This window comes from Euprymna scolopes, chromosome 14, assembly GCF_053919585.1.
Source record: "Euprymna scolopes isolate OS-2025 chromosome 14, ASM5391958v1, whole genome shotgun sequence".
NCBI classification, from domain to species: Eukaryota; Metazoa; Mollusca; class Cephalopoda; order Sepiida; family Sepiolidae; genus Euprymna; species Euprymna scolopes.
The window spans coordinates 103767433-103790764 of NC_136495.1; positions in this window are offsets into that span (position 1 = coordinate 103767433).

The window sequence follows — 23332 nt, forward strand, 5'->3', positions numbered from 1 at the left end:
CATACACACACAACCTACCCTAAAGAAAGCAAACACAAGCAGAAAGAGAGAGTGAGAGAGGGAAACACAACACAGGAGTAACCACAGCCCAATAAAAGAGTAATAAAAATTGAACATTTCAATGAATAGTAGACACTTACACGTTTCAACCTCTTGAAAACACTTCAAGTGCACTAAGAAAATGCTAGTTTGTCATCTCCAAAACATTTTGAAAAAATGATTCTGAAGAGGACGCTTCACAGAACGTCTGAACCGCGTTAAAACGATCTCAATGATTTAAAAAACATTATTATAATGATCTAAACATAATTCTCAAGGAATAACCAAGACACGGAATTATAAAATAATGTTACAAAATACACATCGTTATTGACTACCCCCTTATTTAAATATACATCTTCTTTCGTTGGAATTTCTTAGCCCATTATATATATATATATATATATATATATATATATATATATATATATATATATATATATATATATATATATATATATATATATATATAAGTAACGTTTTCGGGATGAATGCGAAAACCTCTACCTAATGTATTTCTGAATATTGTGTTTACGGAGTTAAAATTAGACATATAGTGCATTTCGGCCGGTATTACACTTTCGATTTGGTTTTTAGCCGGCAAGAATTGGAGCTAAGTAGAGAAAATTGAAAACAAATTAGTTGGCCGTGGAATTGTTAGGCAATTAAGATATTACGCCTGCTGTTTTTGCGCCTGCTAGAAATAAAACATTCATAGCTGAACGTCGCTTATTTTTAACATTTCGTATCCCTCTGTCACAGAGGGCAACAAGGCTGAGGGGTTGATAACGACTAAATGCTGAACGTTTAATGTTTCGGTTTCTATTCTAGCGGAAAATAGCAGAATATTTTCTTTATATAACTTTGGAAATCGTTGGTAAATAGTGGATAATAGTCGACAAATAAATTGATAATTGGATCTATTTTAATAGGAAGTAAACTATAATACTTATACGCATAAGTTTTACAATCCCGCAATGCGGTCGACTTGCTCGTACTAATATAAAAGCAAGCGTGGAATGATCAAGTAGTTTCGTATTAACATATCATACGTGCATATATAAAAGCCATAGGCTGCGCATGCGCATGTATTGACAATCTTTGAATTCTTTTTATTTGTTATTCTCTGTTAAGTTTAAACAAATAAATGTATTATATATGTTCTTTGTATTTTATTCTGTCTTTTATTGCAAAGGTGATGCTAATATCTGATAGCAATATAAAATGTTATGAGATTAGCTGATTAGTACAAAAAAGTAATCAAAATATGGAAGAAAAGATCAACAAATTACTACTTTTAAGAGATATAATGATTATTATGTTGAAATTGAATAAAAATACTTTTTTCCATAGATTACACAAATGCTATCTATTATATCTGTTGCATTATTCAATTTCTTTGTTTCTGTTCAATTTTGATATCAATATGGAGAAGACATATTTAAAAAAAAATATATGGGAGGTACGATATATTACACATGATAACGCTCACGAAATTATTATATCATTGGATGTTGATTCCGTGTTGAGGTCTAGCCGGTGTGGTTTAATGAACAATGCTATTAGAGTGTGTCTATAACGTTTTCCTGCTGCACACCTAACTTATAATAGACAGATATGATGTCACTACAAGACGCACTCAAATAGAAATCTTTGCATGATTTCTTGTGCGACTACTACTCGTTAGTAAACAACAACAACAACAACAACAACAATAATAATAATAATAATAATAATAATAATAATAATAATAATAATAATAATGATAATAATTTGCAAAAACAAAGACAGAACTAAAAACGCAAATACATTCTACCAGAATCTTTAGCCAGGATATTCGAATGGAATTCGGTATGGAAAAGTGCTCACTGCTGACCATGCGATGAAAGCTGGAAGCAACAGAAGCTATAGTGCACAATCACACACACGTGTGTGTGTGTGTGTGTGTGTGTGTGTGGGTGGGTGTGGGTGGGTGTGTGCGTGTGCGTGTGTCCAATCAAACAGACATGATGGCACTATGGGAACATGATAGCTAGATATACTTGGGAATCCAGAAAGCAGACACTATCAAAGCAAGTGGAATGAAAGAAAAAATAGGAGAAATCCTTCAGAGGAACAAGAAATCATGAGGATCAAGGAGGATTGAAAGGCCCAGAAGAAAAAAACACTATCCAGACCTCCGCTGGTTGAATGCAAAGAGGAATGGGACCTTTGGAAGGCTTATTCCCACCCAAATTCAAACGAGTCACCAATTGTAAGCGAATCCCTTCACAAAGGTTATCGAAAAAGTTGGCGAACACTTGAAGTCTGAGGAGAATTTTTTTCTACTCTTACTCCAGGGAACTCAAAGAACAATCCTTGATAATAATAATAATAATAATAATAATAATAATAATAATAATAATAATAATAATAATAATAATAATAATAATAATAATAATGGGAGCAGATACCATCAAAGCAACAGAAATTAAAGAGAGATTTGGAAAGGAATGCCCCAGGAGAACTAGGAAAATTCTCGAAACCAAATTATATAGCAGAAACCTAATAAAAGGCATAAATACATGAGCAGTATCACTAGTAAGCTACTCTGGACTGTTCATAGGAAGGACTAAAGAAGAACTGAGGCAACTCGACCAGAAGACCAGGAAACCCATGACCATGCACAACGCACTACATCCAAAAGGTTATGTTGATCGACTCAACGTAAAAAAGAAAGACGGCGGAAGGGGACTGGTTAATATAGAAGACTGCGTGAATGACAGTAAAAAAGACCCAGAAAATGCAAAACACTGAAAGGATAATCATAGTAGCGAGAGACACAGAAAAATCAATAAAACAGAAAACAGAGAGACAAAGTATAAGGCAAGAACAGAAAAGTGGGAAGAGGCACAACTACGCGGAAGATTAATAAGGATGACAAAAGATGAAAATAACGAACACGTGTGAACATAGATGCGAACAGGACATATAAGCCGAGAAACTGAATCCCTAATAACCGAAGCACAAGGCAACTCGATAAGAACCAAGCGTATCAATGCAAAAATCGACAAAACACAAGAAAACAGCAAATGCAGACTCGGTGGACAAAGAGACGACCCGATAAACTATATAATAATGGAATGTAGAAAATTGGCCCAAAAGGAATACAAGAACAGACACGACCAAGTGGGAAGGGGAGTACACTGAGCATTATGCATAGAAATGCATCTCGAACGCTAAGACAAGTTGTACAAATATTAGCCGGCAACAGTACTTGAAAACGAGTATCACAAAGTCTTATGTGACATTGACATACAAACTGATAAACCCATCCAAGCAAGAATAACGTGTGTCTTAATAATTAACAAGAAATTTTAAAAAAAACATGTCACATCGTATACTTTGCTGTTCTGGCTGACCACACTGTGAATATCAAAGAAAAGACGAAACGGAGCAAATACACTAAGCTAGCCAGAGAGCTGAAAAGGGTATAGATGATGAAGAAAAGCAAAATAATGCCTAAAATAGTAGGAGCACTAGGAACAATCCCGAAAAACTTTGAAAAAACAATGGGAGAAATCGAAATCAAAGGAATGACTGGAAAAACGCAACGAACAAGAATCATGAAAACAGCTGAAATATTAAGAAAAACCTTTGAATGTCGAAACTAACACACAACTGATACAAGTGTGGGCCAGACAAACTGCTGCAAGGCAAAACATGAAACACTACATGGAATCAGGAACACTGAATCCGCATATCTATAGGTTCTCTAACCCAACCCTACCCCATTGCCACATCACTGCCCCATTAAAAGAGCGAGACCAAATAAACAAGTAGCGTCAAGGAGGAAACAAATAAACGATGAACTGACCAGACCTCAGCTGAATAAGTGCGAAGAGAACTGGGACCGTGAGCAGGCTTATTGTAACTCAAATTCAAGCAAAGATCAATAGCTGTTGCCAACGAGAAATCATTGGCAAGCAGCTGTTGCGATAATGCACATTTATTTGCCAATGTCATCGAAAGATGTGGGGATTCTAGAAAGCTCGGGAGACTCGTTGTCACTCAGCTTCCAGGGAACACCACAGGTTGTTTTCAGGGAAAGATCTCCGCAGACCTGTGTGAAAACTCCTTCCGAAGCAATAATAATAATAATAATAATAATAATAATAATAATAATAATAATAATAATAATAATAATAATAATACATGGAACCAAGAACACTGAAGCTTCATATCTATAAGTAATGTATCCCTTCCTTCATCTCTACCTAGTGCCTCATCACCCTCCCCAAAAGAGTCATGCCAAATAGTCGAGAAATTCAAGGAGGATGGAAAGCCGAGAAGAGTATGCTGACCAGAGCTGTGCCCCTCCCTCCAAAACAAAAAAAACTGAAACCAAATAGTCAAGTTTAAATTTATTATCAGATGCTATCAGAAGTGAGGGAGAGAACTGGAAAATCTGGGGAGACTTGGTATCACTCAGCTTCAATGGGAACACCACGGGCTGTATTTAATGAGATCTTTGATAACCGGCGTGAAGTATCCTTTTGCGACTATAATGATACTGTTCAAACCTTGCTTATAAATCATTTATCGAACGCGAGCACTTTCCAGTCCGGATGAATGGAAATTCTATTATTTCTTTTAATAAAATATTCGCTCATATTCAAAATCATAACGCAAAATCTGTTTTATAATAAGTGTTCCAAACCTGCAAAATTAGTAAAGCCCAATCGTAACCTGATGACCTTTGGAACACGCCTCACATTTCTTTGTTTATGCGCAAATGGTTTCTCATAAATAATGATCCGCTTTAAAAAAAATGTCCAGAGAAAACAGAAATAGTAAAAGAGAAGTCGAGTATTCTGATATTTATGCTTGAGAAATAGTCATGAGTTTTCGATCGATTAAGATTATTTATGTATTATGCTCAAGAGCTGAGACGTGCCGAAGAAGATGATTCCGTATCGAGGCACGAATGTGCCGGTGACCCGTAATCGACAGTTGTTATATTTCAAGCAGTTCTGTTGGCAGGGCCGGGTCATGATTACGAGGGGCTTTCACATCTAAACATGTCTAGGAGGTATTTGACTAGACATTTTTATCTTGAAGATATTTATTCTGCTAGACCCAGTCGGGGTGCAACACAGCAATGATGGGATGAGATATGAAAGACGTTTATGCCTCCAAGCGAATGTAAGTGATAACAACAGAATATCTCTTGTAAATCATAGAAATGCATTACACAGACATAAAGATAATATTCAATTGATATATTCATTGAACACTCACGCACACACACACAAACACATACAAAACCATATATATATATGTGTGTGTGTGTGTGTGTTTGTGTGTTTGTGTGTGTGTGTATATATTGAGTAAAACGATTCATAATTTTGAATTAAAAACAAGTTTCAAAAGGAAGACAAACAAAATTTACTAGCTTGGACGATCATTTCGGAAACGATGTTCATTTTACTTAAATTGACAATAAATATTCACAATAATTTGACAAAAGTTTTGCCCTTTAAATACAAAGATTCTTTCTTAGAATTGCACGCCTGTTTCCGACCTGACTACAAGTTGGATGTCTTTAAGTCCAACATAAACGAGTTCCCAATGAACCGTCCCCTTAAGTAAGACACTTTTCTAGAGCTTCATCACTAGCGATTACTACGATATAATCCCATTGATTACTGTACCCGCAATAACCCTTTGCGGGTACAGTAATCAATGGGATTATATCGTAGTAATCGCTAGTGATGCAGCTCTAGAAAAGTGTCTACTTAAGGGGGAGGTTCATTAGGACTCGTTTATGTTGGACTTAAAGACATCCAACTTGTAGTCAGGTCGGAAACAGGCGTGCAATTCTAAGAAAGAAGCTTTGTTCATGGAAACTACGTTTTCATTTAAGCAGAGATGAAGAGTGGGGAAAATTACTGACAGTTACTTCATCTAGACGAGTGTTTTTATTGACAGATTGGCGACGGGGAGATCAAAGATAGGAACTAAGACGAGCGCTTCCAATGGAAATGACGATAGAACAACGACAGACTCGCAACGCCCCTTTTGTGAGAGAGAGGTTGCAAGGAAGAGAAAAGGGCGCCCCTACTAGGCTACGAAGTCTGTTTTGTACTATGTCAAGACAGGATGGGCTGTTTTTAGCAGCTCCTGCCCGAATGTGGCAGAAGTACTCCATCCTCGGACGTACTTGGCTTTTATATAGATAGAGAATTACATCCGCAGTGAGATATCTACTGGAGCGGTAGAAAGATCCCACCATTTTCCAGCAACCTTGGCAGCAGATTTGATGTACGTGTTCCATTTCCGATTAGAGTAAAGATCAATCCCAGAAGCTTGTCACGAGAGCCATCCATTCCATTTGATGCCAGATGGGGATCAGAGCGTTAAGGATGTAAAGATAGAAGCTTGGTTTTAGATGCATTAAAAGTAACCAGCCACCTCTTGTCCCCATTGTAACACGCGCTCAGGATCAGAGGAAAGAGAATCAGACAGAACATTGTCATTTCCGGCCTTTGCTATTTGCCATAGATGGTCGTGTAATCAGCATAGATTGCAACAAATGATTTAAGTATGTGTTTTGGGAGATCATTGATGTAGATCAGGAAGAGAGTTAGGCCTAGAATGGACCCCTGAGAAACTCCAGCGTTAATACTGTAGGCGTTTGGTTTCTGCCCATCAACCACTACTCTTATGAGCCTATCAGAGAGAAATGATTTAATAATTCAGAAAACATTTCCAGTTATACTGTAGCTGGAAATCTTCTGAAGTAGGCATTTGTGGCATACCTTATCGAAGGTCCTTAATATGTCAAGAGCAATTACCATAGAAAGGAAACCTTTGTCGAGAGATTCACTAATCCTTTGAGATATAACCGTTAGCACATCTGCTCTAGATTTAGCAGAACGGAAACCATATTGTATGTAACAAAGAAGGTTATTTCTGCTGAGGTTGTTGACTACTTCTTTTTTTAATATGGGTGCCAGAAACTTACTCATGACACATAGGAGACTTATTGGTCTGTACTGCTAGAGAGATGACTTGTTACCTGAATTCTTGAATACAGGGCACACTGATGAGATTTCCAGCGTTTGGGGAAGCAATTCTCCCTAAGACAACGCTTAAACAGTTTTGTAAGTATGGGGGAGAATTCTGGTTGAAGCTTTTTCAACACTATAATTGGAATGCCGCCAGGCCCAGTTGCTTTACTGGAATCAAGGTTCTTGATTAACTTGGCGACATCACGCACAGATATTTGTATGTTGCATAGCATGCTGTCTGTCTTAGGAGGAAATACAGGGGCTTTATGGCTTTGGTCGCATAGGGTAGAATTAGCAACAGGATTCTTGGCAAATAGTTTGATGTTGATTTAGTTCTGATGCGGACGAGATGACTTCAGGTCCATTGATGATGGTTGGAACAGAACGCACGCTTCTGTTCAGGATCCTGTTTGCTATTTGCCAAAACTGGTGGGAACCAAGGCGTGGCTCAGCTACTTTGGATTTAACGGACTGAGCATATAGCTTTCTTGCATTTTATTACTCTTTTACAGTGGTTGCTGGCAGTCCTGAAAGCAGCTTTAGTCTCAGTACATCTATTACATTAGTAGCTATGAAAAAGTGATTTCTGTGCCTAATGGCAGCAGCACATTCTGGGGAAACCATCGTTGGCTGTCGGGTTTTTTGTTGAAATATTTTAGATGGTATGAATCGGTATATACCTACAATTAACCTTTCGGTCAGGTCTGATACTATAGATGACCCATCCTTTTTAAACGTGGAATGCAGAGGTAAATCAGATATAAATGTACGGAAGTCATCCTAATCTGCCATAGAGTATCGATATACTGTACAGTGGAGACGTTCGTCTGAAGACTTGTAACATTTCATTTTTATCTTAACTGATAAAATCAAGTGGTCGGAAAATCCCAGAGGAGATAGAACGGAACATGAACATAGCTGAGGGCAAGTTGTGGGAAAAGGTCTTGAAGGTTTGCATACTGACGGGTAGTATTGGGCACACGGGTGGGTTCGTCAAAAATCTAAGTGAAGTCATAGGCAATGGAGAATCATGACTGAGCCTCCCCTAATCATCTGTCTTGTTTGAATGGGTCAGCCATTTTACATTGTGGACATTGAAGTCTTCACAGATGTGAATGTTAGCCGAAGGATGGGCAGACAGGATGTGGTAGATTTCCTCAGATATGCTCTTAAAGATAGTAACTCCATTTTTGTGGGGGCGATAGAATGCAAATACAAATGCAGTAGTGTAAGCAAGTTCAACCCGGAAGCACATAAATTAGGGTCCTATCTGGAAGTATCTCTACAACACGGAAAGCCATCTTTAATGTAGGCATATGTTCCATGCCCATGGCGGTCTTGGGTGTCGGATTTAGATGTTAAGTTATGCACATCTAGGGAAGTGGTCGAACCTATGCCAGTATGGTTTAGGAACAATATGTCCGGTTTCGTCTCTTGCAGTTAGGTTTTAACCTCTGAGAGGATGGAACGTAGACGCCTTATGTTAGAGAAGGAGACATGGTAGTAGGAGTCTACGTTAGAGGATGGATTTCTAGGTGTGTTCGTGTTTTTTCTGGTGATAATTCATGTTGAGATTTTGCGATTTGTGGTTAGATCATATTAGAGAGGGAAAGTAAGAGAAAAAGACAGGCGTTTTTGTATAGCACATTATAAGGTAAAGCCGTAACAAGTACGCACTAGTATAGCATCCAGAGGCCCCACCAATAACTACGGCATGGTCCAGAATCGATTCACCAAATTGCAATGCAGCATATATATATATATATATATATATATATATATATATACATATATATATATATATTTGCATATATGTATGTATATATATGTATGTATATATATATATATATATGCATATATGTATATATATATAGTTACACATATATATATATATGTTATATACATGTATATATGTATTTATATATATATATATATATATATATATATATATATATATATATATATACATGCCTACATGAGGCGTTCAAAAAGTATCCCCTCCTATATTTTACTAGCGAAGATGCCGGGTGTTGCCCGCGTATGGAGAGATTTTATGGCAAAGTTGTTGATCAACGGAGCCCCCCCCCCAAAAAAAAGTTTCCAACTCCCTATTAAAAAAATTAAAACAGAAGTGAGTACGCGTGCGAGCGCAAAAAAATATCAAGCAGGCAGGCTGACTCGAACTTGTAACGCTAAGAGGGAAAGGGGGTGAAAAATTGAGACTGTTTAGTCGTTTCCCCCACGAGAGGTGTGACGTCACGGGCGTTCAAAATAATATGTTTTATAAGTACGTCGATGTCCCGAGACGTGAATGACATTGCAAAAATGTCGACGAAAATGTGGCCCTTCCTTGTATAAAAAAGTCTAGTTGACAGTGAAAAAAATGTGTGTTTTTGATAAACTATTGGATATTTGTCGGCCAAGATATTGAGCTTGCAACCGATATGAATTTTGCCAGTTTTGGTTGTAGTTGTCGGAAGTTTTAGTGAGACATGCATGCTTACACACATACACACATACATACATACATACATACATACATACATATATACATACATACGCAAACTCATAATTTAGATTTGTATTATGGATTTCGTCCGAATGTATCAGAGGAGACAGAAAATTGCATTATTATGATAACTGAACGTATGGTATGATTTAGAGTTTAATCTATCTTTCGTATATACTGACGATGTAAGACTCTAACAAAAAAAACCCCTGTCATTTACGTGAGAATAGAGCAGACTGGATACAGAAAAAAATGAACTGATCGACATTCATCGGCGCCTGTTAAACGCTTCCGAAGCCGATGCAGATGATGTTAGCACAGATAGCAGATGGTTTCGTCAGTTTATCAATGACAAATATATCATGACCTTTAAATTAGCTCTTGGATAAAAAGACAGAAAATAGAGGTGAATGTATTAAATTAAATTATTTTGAAAAGTATGGAATACATATTATAATAAACAAGAATATAAATATAGTAAAAAAAAAAAAAACAAGCATCTATAATATCTTTAGAAAAACAAATGATAAAAAACTAATAATAACAGCAAAATGCTAATAGTAAACTATAAAAATAAAATATAAATAGTATTTTGTCTAAATAAAAATCAACAAACATAAAAATAAATACGATGTTCTAATATTCGTTGAAGTAATAAAGAAAAAGGAAAATAGGCAATCAATAAAAAAAATGAAACATTACATGTTAAATTCATTAAACATATGAATACAATAATAATTCGCTATATTACCATTTAAATTCATAATAGGAAAGAAGAAATAAAACATTAAAGGTGATACAAAAATGCCACACAAGACATCTCATAAACTAAAAAAAATATAAAAACAACATAAGACACATATGTCATGGGGAGAGTTTATTCTTAACCAGGCAAGAGATTGGCCCATTCTTTTTTGTTTAATTTGAACGAACAGTACCGATGTTTTGCTGATTTTATGTTATATATATATACACACACACACACATATATATATATATATATATATATATATATATATATATATATATATTAATGATGGGACGATTCCAATTTTTTTTTACTCGATTCCGAAAACAATTCCCGATTCCGATTCCAGTTCTTTATAAATCTTTAATTATTTAACAATAAGATTGTTAATTACTACGATTTTCGTAGAACACATGGTCTATATGCAGATATTTTCCTACACGTCAAATTACACTTGTGGAGAAGAGTCTATCGAGTTTAGCTTTACTGGTATTTTAAAATCAATAAATGCTTATTATTTTTATCGTTATAACCAGCAATGGAAGATTTTGGTTTAAAAAAAAAAAATCAAACAGAAAAAAAAACACAATGAAAAGAATCGTTTGGCATCGGGAAATAGTTATCAATTTTTCCGATTCCGATACCGATTCTGATACCCGCATATCTTCCGATTTTTCCGCTTCTCGATTCCGATTCCGATTAATCGTCCCAAGACTAATATATATATATATATATATATATATATATATATATATATATATAGAGAGAGAGAGAGAGAGAGAGAGAGAGATTTTCATAGATACAAACAGAGATAGATAGATGTGAGAATGTAAAAAGACAATGTAGCACATCGGCTGTTTTATTGACGTTACGTTTGAACAAGAACAAAAAGCCAAACTAAAGAAGTACTTATTCTTTTTGTAATTTTTTTTTATTTAACTTCGCATATGAATTTATATTTCAAGATATCACAATAAACATGCGTATATATAAACTGCTTGATACAACAGGGATATTGGAGGTCTTCATATTTGGAGATAACCTTTGTTTTTTTTTGTTTTTTATAAATAAAATGTAGCAAAATGTCCTTAAAAAAGAACATTGAAATATCGTGCAGCGAAAATGGATGTACAAACGGGACAGACTGTATAGAAGAAAAAGGGTTTATGCATTCGAATTCTATATTTATATTACTATAGATATTTTCATTTTTTTAAAAAATTATTCATCTCTTTCATTCAATCTTTTAAAAATCGTTTTTTTTTTAAATTAGAACGAGATATCGCTTACTATTTTCTTTTTACCGAAAATAAGTGATGCTGTGAATCCGCAACTGAGACAGCGTTAATGTTGAACCTATTATGTTTTTTGTTAGGCTGCGTGCGTTTATAAAATATAATGATCTTACCTTTTATTATTATATATATATATATATATATATATATATATATATATATATATATATATATATACTAGCATGGGCGTCCGGCGTTGCCCGGGTGTTTGGAGGTGTGTGCTGAGCAAGAAAAAAAATATATGGTCATTGTTTTTTAAATTTGACCCCTATTATGACACCTTAATAAATATATTCCAGAACAAAAAAATAAATGCTAGTTAGATCCATGTGCAAGGATCCTATATATAAAATGTCAAGTGTTTAGACCCAAAATTTTAGGAGGAGTTTGGTAGAGTTCTTTAAAGTCAAATCGTTAACATTTGACCCCTTAACAGCCAGACTTCTGGCCGAAATCCGACCAGAAAGATTTCCCCAAATCTCAGTACAGTGTATATCAAATTTCGAGTCTGTCGACTAAAAATTGATAGAGTTATTGCGAACATAAATGTACACAGACACACAGACACACAGACACGTTCATTTTTATAGATATACTAGCATTTCAGTCCGGCGTTGCCCGGGTGTTTTAAGGTGTATGTGAGCAAAAAAATAGAAGGTAACTTTTTTAAATTTTGACTCCTATTATGATCCCTTAATATTTATTGTTTTGGGCTCATATTAAGTTATCACGTTAGATCCATCCCCAAGGAACCTATATCTAAAATGTCAAGTGTTTAGACCCACACTTGTCGGTGGAGTTTGGTAGAGTTCTCAAAGGTCTAATCGTTTAACTTTGACCTCTTAACAGCTGAATTTCTGGCCGAAAACCGATCACAAAGATTTTTCCAAATCTCAGTACCCTGTATATCAAATTTCGAGTCTGTAGACTAAAAATTGACAGAGTTATTGCGTTGGGAAATGTACACAGGCAGACAGACAGACACAAAGACACGTTTACTTTTATAGATATATAGATATATATTCATATATCTATATATATAAAAATGTAAAGTTGGTTCGTTCTAAAGAAATAAAACCATGTTTATACGTTACCAATTTATTTGAAATTTTCAGACAACCAATTTTTAGAGTCGAGGTATGTTTTTATGTTATTAAAATAAATTTACCTAATTAAAATTAAAATATTAAATAAAATAAATATATTTATTTATCGGTTCTGCGAATCTGTTCTGTTGATAAAACTGAACTTCCGGTTCGATTCATTTCACAGCCACGATTTGACGAAAGGTTTAATTTTCTGTTAACTCGATAAGTAAAAAAACAAAAAAAACATATTTCATTTGTTTATCTTCCAATTTTTTTAATTTACACATCTTTTCTTTATTATATAAGGCCCAAAAAAGTTTGTTGCTTGCTTTTGAGTTTTGTTTTTTTTCTATATAAGATTACTCATGCAGAGAGTGATCCGTGCTGAAATAATGTTATTATTTAAAAAAGTCATTCTTAACATGGGGAGGTAAGGATGTTTTGTACCTATTCTGTACTTTAACCTTACAATTGAATAAATAAAAAAAAATCGTAAAACGTTATTTAAACGTGGAAATATGATTTAAAAAATAGCGCGGCTCTCTGCATTAGCACCATTTTTATTTATTGTTGTTGTTTCACGAATTTTCGGCCAACTATTCCTCTGGCCTTCATGAAAAGAAGTCCTTTTATAAATGTTCAGTAACTTTTTCCTTTTATTATTCTTAAAGAGTAAAACTTTTCTTATTCATGAAAGGAGTTAAGCCTACGTAAATAAATAAATGTTTGTACACGTGACAAATTATCAATAAATAGTTAAGTTACTTTTTTTAAAAAATGTTTGTAAAAGTGTGAAAGGCGACGTTACGTTGTACAAACATTACTCCCATGCTTTATTTCTATACTTATAGGTTTTTGGAATTTTTTTTCACTGGATTATTATTGGTTGGACACTAATTAAACAGATTATTAAAAAAAAATGTAAAAAAGAAATCATTATTTCGACATTTGAAAGTGGTGCTGTGCTCACTTTTTAGTTACAACGTTCTGATAAATCAGTCACCCATTTTGTAAGCAATAAAAACGCGGTATATCAAAACCATAGAAAGTAAAAATAATGAGTCTCTACCGCATTTGTAAGTCAGAAATATATTTGTTTCTCAAAGAAAAAAAATAGAGAGAACAGGACTTTTTTAATTGTTTTCATGAAAATAAAGTTTCGAGATTTTTATTTTTATTTTGTTTACTTATCATAACAAAAAAAACACACAGTTTGTGTGTGTGTGTTTTTTTTTAATTGTTTTTGTGAAAGGTGAGTTTTTTTTCAAAACTTTTGTTTTGTTTCTTTTTAATTTTTTAAAAGTATTCTAAATTTCACTAACATGCTGGAGAAATGTTTAATAATTTGGTATTTTTTTAGATTAGGTCCACCTCCACAATTTTCCTTTCAATAACGACATTTATAGGTTTCCGAGTATGCTGAACACGCAATTTGCATTGAAATTTTGCGGAAATAAATACTTGTATTATGCATTGTATTCTTCGGCGGCCATCTTTTTACGTGCACACGCGCCATAAACAAATACACAAACGTAAAAAAGATGGCCACCAAAGATTACAATGCATAATACAACTTTTTTATATCTTGATAACTACTTATTTCTGCAAAATTTCGATGCGATTTTCGTATTCAGCATAGTCGAAAACCATTTCAAGTCGTCATTTAAAAGAAAATTGAGGAGGTGGAGTGGACCTAATCTAAAAATTTACCAATAATTTTTAATCCCGTACGCCTCCCGATACATTGCTTCGTCATCATGCGACCATTTTATATATCCCGAAGACACTTCCGTATTTAGAAAAAAAAATAAATAAATAAATAACAAGTGACCGATTTACCAGAACGTGGTAACTAAAAAGTGAGTATCCCTTTCAAATGTTGAAATGATTTTTTTTTTCAATTTTTTTTCATAATCTGGTTAGTGTTCAATCAATAATAATCCAGTGAAAAAATTTCAAAAAACCTATCAGTATAGAAACTCCCCCACGTAAGTAAATAAATAAAAAATGTTACGTGCGCATGCGTAGCAGTATCAGAATTTTTGTAGGAATTTTTGACACCCCTAACACGAAACTGCGAATACAATATAAACATCTCGGAATTTCTCCGTTAAAAGTGGGTTATTTATTTTATTTATGGATTATACTTCCAAAATAAACTATTACAGTTGTTTTAAAAGTAATAGAAATATTTTTTTTTTAAGCATTAATGAATTTTCCGAACTCAATATTTTTCAATTTTTAAACTCAATATTTTTCAATTTTTAAATTTTAAAAATCTATCAAAATTTTTCTATTGATTCTATTTTTACGATATTTTCAGGGTCAATGTAAAATTTTATGTTCTTTCCAATAAATTGAATATAATATTTTAGACAAACGTTTTTTTTTTTAAATTCACGACCCCCCCATACCAATTTTTAAGTGTCTATTAAAAAGTAAATACTTAATTTAGTAACCCGAAAGTATATATTTAATTTACTCACAAATTGAAGAGAAAAGGTCAATACATAATATATTCAAATTTAAAAAAAAAAACATAGTGGTCTTTTAGAATTTTACCTGTAAAGATTGAAGTTTCAAACCTTTTTTTTAAACCACGTTATTTGTTTTTTCTTTTTTTTAATGGAACCTTGGTCCTTGCTCCTTTAATTGACAAAAAATTAGGGCTTGAATTACATTTTTCGAGGAGTTATAAGCTTGGAAAGACAGGGGGTCGAATAATTCAAGCCTCCCATTTTGTAAATGTCTAATAATAATTAATTTAGAACCCGATAAGTACATAATTATTTACTAACAAATTGAAGAGAAAAGGTCAATACATAACATAATATATTCAAATTTAAAACAAAAAAAACATAGTGTTCTTTTAGAATTTTACCTGTAAAGTCCGAAGTTTAAAACCTTTTTAAAAAAAACACGTTTTTTTTAATTTTGTTTTTTAATGAAATCTTGGTCCTTGCTCCTTTAATTGAAAAACAAAATTAGGGCTTGAATTGCATTTTTAGAGGAGTTATAAGCTTGGAAAGATGGAGTGGAATTATTCGCTATTTTCACGAAATTTCTGACACTGCTACTAGGGGGGTACTAAGGAAACGACCATTAAATAATTCTGCGGGCCGCCATGGAACTCAACGCCCAAGGAGTATCAAAATAGTTTTCATGATCTGAAGAAATTTTTTTCCGAAAAGTGGGTGATCACTTTTCCATCTAAATTTAACTTAAAATGAGCACCCACTTTCTGGCCACCTGAGGAAGGGGCATTTATTTTCGTGTTTATTGGCTTAAAGGTTTTTTTTACAAGGCAGTTTGGTACGCGAATGCATATTTAACAGTTTTCGTTTATGCTCACGCATAGCATAAACAAAGGTTACGTCTGTGAAATGGAAAATAGTCCCAGAGTTCAGGGGTTAATGCCATGCAAAAGAAATCAAACAAAAAGACTTTTAAGCCAAGAAACACACAGAAAGAAAAAAAAAATAGCATCCATTTTTTTTCTATCGAATTCATTGGCTGTTTTTATTGAAAACTATTTTCCCCCGGATTTTAGATATAATTTTCCATTAAGGGCTGTGTGTCTGACGTTCGTAAATAACAACATTTTTTTTGTAGATTTTGGTGTGTTAAAAACGAATCTGCAAACCGTTTCCGTCACAAAAAAATAGTTTTTATGATATGAAGAAATTACTTTTTCGAAAAAGTGGCGATCACTTTTCCATGTAAATTTAACTTAAAATGAGCACCCACTTTCTAGCCACCTGAGAGAGGGGGGATTTTTTTCATGTTTATTGGCTAAACAGCTTTCGTTTATGCTTACGCATAGCGTAAACGAAGGCTACGGCTGTTAAATGGAAAATAGTCCCAGAGTTCAGGGGTTATTACCATGCAAAAGAAATCAAACAAAAAACTTTTTAGCCAAGAAACAGAAAAATGCCCCTCTCTCAGGTGGCCAGAACGTGGGTGATCATTCTAAGTTAAATTTACATTGAAAAGTGATCACCCACTTTTCGAAAAAGTAATTTCATGAATGTCATGAAAACTTTTTTTTTGCTACGTAAACGGTTTGCAGATTCGTTTTTAGCACACCGAAATCTACAATAAAATATTTCGTTATATATGAACGTGAAACGGGCCTTAAAGTAAAATAATACCGGCTTTTTTTTAGCAGATTTGCCGTTTAGTTGTACAAATATCCTCACACCAGGTAATCACTAAACGGGATTTTTAAAAGTCGTCACCTGTATCGAGCAAAAGTTTAAAACCACCGATTATATGCCAGCCTACATCATGGTAACATATATTGAGTGAGTTCCTAACAGTATTTTTAGTTTAAACTCATTTTCCCAAAATTTCCCCAAGCTTAACATGTTCGATACAGGCTGCCGCCATTTGTATTTTTCAGATATACCGATAAACATTGAATGTTTTTGAACCGATTATACATTACATAAAAACACTAAAATCTTATCCAGTTAGGTAGAACACTTACTTTTCTTGCCTTTGATAACATTTATTTGTTATATATTTATTTTTTGACAACTTCTTTGTATCTGTGTTTAGTAATATAAACCCTTTTCATTTAATGTAACGTTTAGTCGGCTCGAAAAACAGTGTTTATTGGTGTATTTGAAAGCTACAAATGGTGGTGGACACTGTTGATTACTTTAAGTTAGAGAAAGTGAGTTAAAACTAAAAAAAACTATACAAAATACTGTCAGAAACCTATCCATTATGCCAGCCTATGTCATGGTAACATATGTTCGGTGAGTTTCAGACACTGTTTTGTATAGTTTTTAGTTTTCAACTTACTTTCCCAAACTTAACGTATTCAACAGAATTCGCGACCATTTCTGTTTTTTGAGTCAATTAAACATTTTACATTACATAAAAACACTAAACAATTATCCAATTAGGTAGAAACGTAAATAACCTTACCTTTGCTTTCATTTATTTGTTTTTGGACGACTTTTTCGAATCTGTATATAGTAACCCCCTCCCCCCACCATCAACCAAATATTAATTACTAAATCACATTTTTTAAAACAAAAAAAAAAACATTTAGCGTTTCAACATTTTTGCTACGTTCGGCTCCATCCACTGATTGTTGGTCAAGTCCAAAACATGAATGATTGACAGAAACTCTCGAGGATCCAGATCAAATTCTGCAAGAGCACCATTTTTTTCAGTTTCGCCTTCTTTTTCACTTTTTGCAGTGGATTGCTGTACTAATATAAGAAACATGCATTTTCTCTTTTATTAAATTTTTCCATTACACCAAATTGAGCCACTGCAACGCGTGGCAGGGTACAGCTAGTATATATATATATATATATATATATATATATATATATATATATATATATATACGTATATAAACATATATACACGCATAACCACACATACACACATACACACACATATATATAAATACATGTGTATATATATATATATATGTATATATATATATATGTATACATACATACAAGAAGTTAAAATATAGCAAACTATAAAAACACTGTCTTTTGATTGCCTGTTTTTTATACGTCAGGCTAATAAAATTGTCGGTTACCTAAGTGGATATAGCGTTCTTACCATATTTAATAACAGTAATGATTTAATTAATCTACTTTTATATAAATATATATTTACACACACATATATATATATATATATATATCTGTGTATATATATATATGTATATATATATATATATATATATATACATATATATATATATTTATACAGGTGATGCAAAAGTAGGTATACACTAGTGAAATTATTGACATTTTATTGAACTGAAAGCTACATACTTTAAAGTAAAAATGCATATACTTTTAGTCTTTTGTTTTTATTAATTAAACTTTCTTTCGATTAAAGTGTATGTACTTTAATTCATTTATTTTTATTTTTTTCAGTAAAATTGGCAATTTAACCATGGCCGGTAATTTGACTGATGAACAGCGAAAATGCATATTAAAACAATACTGGAAGACAGAAAATAGTGAACGCGTAAGAGAACAGTAGGTCAAAACCTTTGCAACACATCCAGCAACAAGGCTCACGGTTAATCGACTGCGTGACAAATTTGAACAGACAAGGAGTATCTACAATGCACCGAGAAGTGGTCGACCAATTACTGTGATCACACAAGAAAATGAATTCAATGTTGCTCAGGCATTCACTCAGAGCCCACAGACATCGAAATACAGAGCCTCATCTGAACTTGGTATTGAGCGTAGATCATTGGGGCGCCTGACGAATCGTGCCGGTCTAAAGATGTAAACGCCTCAATTGATACATGATTTATTGGAAGATGACTCGGATCGTCGTTTACAATTTTCTGTAAACATCCTGAGCGAGGAACTTAAAGGTAACGGTATTCTAAATAACATTGTATGGTCCGACGAAGCAAACTTTAAATTATCAGGTGCCGTTAATCGACACAATTGCGTTTATTATGCAACCGAAACCCCTCGCATCACTATTGAAAAACAACTCAATCAACCCGGGGTAACAGTATGGACCGGGCTTTCTTGCAAAGGGGTTGTTGCCCCCAGTATTCTTCACACAAGCATTGATCAAACTGTGTACTTAAACATGTTGCAGGATACAAGTACGTGAACAATACCAAAATGATGACTTTTATTTTCAACAAGACGGGGCCTCACCTCATTTTGCACTCACTGTGCGAGCACTGCTTGACTTAAAATTTCCCAACAGATGGATTGGACGCCGCGGCGCCATCGACTGGCCACCACGCTCGCCAGATTTAACTCCTATGGATTTCTTTTTTTCGAGCACAGTAAAAGTTTTTGCACGCAAGCCTCGCACTGTCGAAAACATGATTCAGTTCATTTTGGAAGCTTGTCAGGAAATTGATGCTGATAAAGATCTTTGTTCTAGAGTGTGCATGAGTGTTCGTTCTCGATTAGAGGAATGTGTTAACGCTGACGGCAAGCAATCTGAATACCTGCGGAAATAGGGCTTCCTATTACATGTGTTTCTTATTATACGTGCTAATTATTACTTGTTTATGCAACATTTGTTTGTCTGTATAATAAATGCCTTAAACTTTATACGTTTTCTTATTTTTTTGACAACTGTATACCTACTTTTGCATCCGCTGTATATATATATATATATATATATATATATATATATATATATATATATATATATATATATATATATATACTGCAAAATCAAGTTGAAACACCGGTTTGCGCAAAATCACCGAAGTTAAGCAAATCAACATTTGGGACATCTACTATATTGAGACGTTGTTTTTTCCAGTTTGGCAGCTAAAAGGGGGTAGCATTCTGTGAGTGAGATGCGCGCTAGGTCTTCGTAAAGAAATGAAGTTAGAGAAGGAAAACTGACGGAAAAACCTTATATTTTGTGGCTGCTGTGTCTTTTGGCATTAATGTTTATAAGTACTTGTCCTAAAAGTGCATTTGAGTGTGCACAGATCTCATACTACTATATAGAAATCATCAGTGAACTTTCCGAAGTTATGTTGTTTGGGCAGAGCTCATACTTTGAAATTGACACGAACTTACATCGTATATAAAAGTATGCATTCTAATTGGCCATTAATCAACGAAACACGTGCAGGTGCATGCAGCTTTTCGAAGGTTATATTGCTCGTCCTCTTATTTCCTAACAAGTGTAAAAGGAAATAATTATTCTTTATGACCAAAATTTATTCTTGTGTAAGTAGAACATTTCATTAGATTAGTGCAGAAAAAGTAAACGATATATCTTCCCTATTGTCTCCCTCCCACTCTCTATCTCTCTCTCTATATATATATATATCTATATATATATATATATATCAATGTATATAGGAATATATATATATATTCATACATATATAAGCATTGTGTATGATATATAAATATATATATATATATATATATATATATATATATATATATCAATGTACATATCTATATATAGATATTTATACATATACAAGCATTGGGCATGCATTATATTTAGACATATATATATATATATATATATATATATATATAGGTGTGTGTATATATAGATATTTATACATATATAATCATTGTTTATGTATTATATATACCCACATATATAAATATATATATATATATATTAAGTATTCATTATATATATCTATGTATATATTTATTTGAATTAGGTATATATATATATATATATATATATATATATATATATATAGTATCTGAAGATTAGTACTCGATAACTCCTGCTATAAGCATCGATACAAAACTATAAAAGTATTTAGAGTATTTCACAGGGACAGTAATTTCGATCGGAAAACAGGTACTTTATTTGTTCCAACTAGCGCACGACCGGCCGGAAACGTATGGACATAGCGTAAAAGCTATTAAACGTTCACTAATGTTCCAAAGTATATTACTGCTGACGATGTTTTTTACAAAAGATATCCGGCTGTGTGCAGTAACTGTCGCTGAATAGCATTTTTAATGCCAATAACAAGTCTTCCTTCACAAAAGAGATAACCCACTTAGAAAATCATAAAAATGAAAAATTTTAAACTTTTGGTCTTTTACTTTCGCGATTGAGATAATAAAAAAATGTTTGTGACTGTCACGCATACATATAAGAGATTATCACCTAACACACAAAAACACACACACATACATCCTCATATATATATATATATATATATATATATATATATATATTTATATATATATGCGTATGTGTATATATATACATATATATATATATTTATATATATATAATTATATATATACATATATATATACATATATATATATATATATATATATATATATATATATATATATATATATATATATATATATATATATATATATATACATGTTGCCCCCAGAAACGGCCCCCAACTCTAATTAGGCCCCGGTTCTTAGTGTTTTGTTCGAACAAAATGACACTTTAACCATAACTAGTATATTATTTTCAAAACATCACGTCAAAACACAGAAAAAAAAAACAATTGAATGTCCTCTGTTTTTGTGGGTCACCCTGTATATATGAGCACTTTCCGCAACGGGCGAGCGTGGATTTATATACACTCGAGGAGAAATATTTATGGCACTAATTCGTAGCCCGATGGTTAGAGCTGTCGACTGTCAAAGCAACGGTTGTAGGTACGATCAACGGCTGGGGAAAGGTGTTTGTCTAGCCGTACAAATGGGTTGTGATACAACAAAACAATACTGAATATAGATTATACATACATATATAGCCGATGTTAAAATGGTTCCAAACTAGGTTTATCTATAAATGTTTATTTATTTTGTAGAGTAAAACTTAACCCGATTCTAAATCATTTTACGATTTAAAAATGACTTTATTTATATTTTTTAGAATGTAGGGAGTCAAGGGTCGCAGACGATGTCTGGTTGTTAAATACTCCTAATTGCCTTTATTAATATTTCTGCATTATACTTAGTACTTACTAAGTAGGGTTTTTTTTTAATTCATGGTTCAACTGGCTGATTTACACAATCAAGAAATTTCAATTACGATATAATATTGCAGCCCTTGGATTATTATCGTTATTAGCATTATTTCGCTTCATATTACAACATTGCGACAGTGGCGGTAGGAAACAACATTAACTGTATTCAAGATGGCATTGCTTTGTTCTATTTTGATATAAGCAATAAATATGTTCTATTTGATTGTTCTATTTGCTTGTAAGCGGTAAATATTAGAATATAGCATTACATTAAAAAAATGGGTACTCAAGTATCTGGATCGCATTTTGTTTCGATACTATAAAGCAAGAGAGGGGAATGAGGTAACGAAAGATACACAAGGGTTTACTAAAAAAACCGTAAACGTTAGGGAGGAAAAAGAAAAACCTAAAGAAACGGTTGGAGAGAAAGGGGGAGATAGGCAATTGAATATCAATGTATTCCACTTAATTTCACTTCTATGTAAAGTTATATGACCCAGAGGTATTCCTGCTTGTGTTTTATAAGATCAACATCACTCTAGACATAGTTTATCTTAGTTTCCTTGAAGATTAATCGGATGATGGTCTTTATTCATCTTCCCTTCTCGACAAACACCAGTTAAAGGTTACTTTTGTCAAATGCAATAAATAATATCATACGTATATATAGACGCCTTCTGACAGTAATTCTAAAATTACATTAATTATCCACAAGATGTTTACAACACAAAACCTTGTGGTTGGAAACAACTCCTCATTGGCTATGAAAACGTTGGAACAAACCAATGTAGTGTATAAATTCAAATGCTCTATGGGAGAATGTAACTCCGAAAATAATACATACATTGTCCATACAACAACAACATTGCCCCGGCGAATAACCATGCATCTAAATAATACTAGTGCTATATATATATATATATATATATATATATATATATATATATATATATATATATATATATAAACATTTGATAAAATAGCATAACTGCCCCCTCCAATCTTAGCAACGTAGTCGTTGACAACATAAAAATTATACATGAGAAAAATATTAAAAAATTAAAATTCTTGAAGCGTTACAGATTAGAACATTTCAACCCACTATAAATGATGTTGCATTCGAGAAAACCGGTAA